Source organism: Triturus cristatus, chromosome 4_2 (genome assembly GCF_964204655.1).
Source record: "Triturus cristatus chromosome 4_2, aTriCri1.1, whole genome shotgun sequence".
Lineage (NCBI taxonomy): Eukaryota > Metazoa > Chordata > Amphibia > Caudata > Salamandridae > Triturus > Triturus cristatus.
The window spans coordinates 19,388,401-19,390,695 of NC_140586.1; the positions used below are offsets into that span (position 1 = coordinate 19,388,401).

The following is a 2,295-nucleotide window of genomic DNA, read 5'->3' on the forward strand; positions in this document are numbered from 1 at the left end:
TAAAACTAGACACCCAGGGGAATCCAGGATGGGGTGACTTGACTGCCTCCCACCAGGTTTTGTTATCCAGAATCCCTTACAAACCTAAAAAATTGCCAAAAAAAAACCTTTTTCCCCACATTTCTCTGGTGAAAAGTTCTGGAATCTGCATGGATCTACAAATTTCCACCCACCCCGCGTTCCCCAAAGTCTTACGAGAAAAATGGTACCTCACTTGTGTGGGTCAGCCTAGTGCCCGCGACAGGAAACGGTGCAAAACGTAACGTGGACACACCTCAATTTCGCTGTGAAAAATGACCCTTTTTTGGCAAAGTGCCTAGCTGTAGTTTTTGAACCATAGCTCTGCAGTCACCTAGGGAAACCTAGCAAACCTATACATTTTTGAAAACTAGACACCCAGGGTAATCCAGGATGGGGGGACTGGACTGCCTCCCACCAGGTTCTGCTACCCAGAATCCCTTGCAAACCTAAAAAATTGCCAAAAAAAACACATTTTCCCCACATTTCTGTGGCGGAAAGTTCTGGAATCTGCGTGGATCCCCGGGGGAACGTTGGGTGGTAGGAAATTTGTGTCAGCCCGGTGATGCCACAACTTACCCAAACAAAAATGTGTGAAAAAGGGTGATTTTTTCAGCTAAATTTGAGGTTTGCAGGGCATTCTGGGTAAGGAAACGTTGGGGGATCAACGCAAGCCATACCTCCCTGGAATCCCCCCGGGTGTCTAGTTTTCAGAAATGTGTGGGTTTGGTAGGTTTCCCTAGGTGGCCACCAGGCCCGGGGCCAAAAACTCATAGGACCCCCTTTGCAAAACCACGTTGTTTTGTGATAGGTAATTTTGATGTCAACTCAATAGGTTTTGGGCCCTTGCCTGACGCGGGCACTAGGCCTACCCACGCAAGTGAGGTACCATTTTTCTCTGAAGACTTTGGGGAACGCAGGGTGGGTGGAATTTTGTGGACCCACGCAGATTCCAGAACTTTCCACCACAGAAATGTGAGGAAAATGTGTTATTTTGGACACATTTTTAGGTTTGCAATGGATTCTGGGTAACTGAACCTGGTGAGAGCCAGTGAAGTCACCCCATCCAGGATTCCCCTCGGTTTCTAGTTTTAAAGAATGTACAGGTTTGCTAGGTTTGCCTACGTGCCAACTGCGCTAGGGCCCAAAATCCACAGGTATGCACATTGCTAAAAAAAAAAAAAAAGAAATCGGAGCCCAGTGGGCTTTCTGCCGCCCGGGGGGGAATCGGGGAAGGGGGTTTCATTCTGATATGCCCCTAAAGGGGCAGAAAGACTGTGGCTATTTTTTGTGGGGGTGGGGGCATTGGTATGACCATTTTGGGCAGCCCCCACCCCCACGCATAAAAAAAAACCTGTGTACACACTGGCGCCTAGTGGGCTTTCTGCCCCCCCAGGGGGCAGATCAGGGGCCACTGCCACATCTGCCATCCCGGGGGGGCAGAAAGACTGGAATTTCTCTGGGGGTGGGGTGGGGTATTGTCATGCCCATTTTGGGGAGCCCCTATCCCTACACTAATAAAACAAAAAAATCCATGGTTTCTAGTGGGCATTCTGCAGAAAGACTAATTTTTGTGGGAGGGAGGGTGGGGGCATTGGCGTGCCCGTTTCGGGCAACCCACACCCTAAAAACAATTGCGCAAAAAAAATCCCTGGTGTTTAGTGGGCTTTCTGCCCCCCGAAGGGGCAGATTAGGGGCCAATGCCCCATCTGCCCCACGGGGGGGCAGAAAGACTGATTATTGGGGGGTGGGGTGGAGGCATGGGCCTGCACCGTTTTGGGCAGCCCCCACCCCTATTGTTATTTTTTATAAAATTCCCTGGTGTCTAGTAGGCTTTTTGCCCCCCTGGGGGGCAGATTGGGGGCTACTGCCCCCATCTGCCCCCCAGGGGGGGCAAAATCTAAATAATGCCCAAATAATTTGGGGGCAGCAAAGGCCCTTGCCCAAGGGGCCGCTCCCCCCACCCTGGTGTCTAGTGGGTGGATCCCTGCTTGGGGATCGCCCTCCTGTGGCGATCCCCAAGCAGGGATCCACTAGGGAGGGGTACCATTGGAAAGGGGAGATTCTCCCCTTTCCAACGATACCTCTCCCGTCTTTCTACATGCTCAGGGGGCTGAGATAGCCCCCTGAGCACGTAGAAAGTGAAACTGAAATGAGCCTCTTGGCTCATTTCAGTTTCACTTTCATTGTAATGACGTTGGCGCGACGTGCGCGCCGATCGTCATTACAATGAAAGGGGGGGGGGCCTCGGGAGCTGGGGAAGCTTTTCCCCAGCTC

General features: G+C 51.6%; 1 pseudogene; it reads left to right on the forward strand.

Moving 5' to 3' along the window:
• Positions 1–1,687: 1,687 nt before the first annotated feature.
• Positions 1,688–1,833, forward strand: LOC146832826 (small nucleolar RNA SNORA17; annotated as a pseudogene).
• The last annotated feature ends 462 nt before the right edge of the window (positions 1,834–2,295 follow it).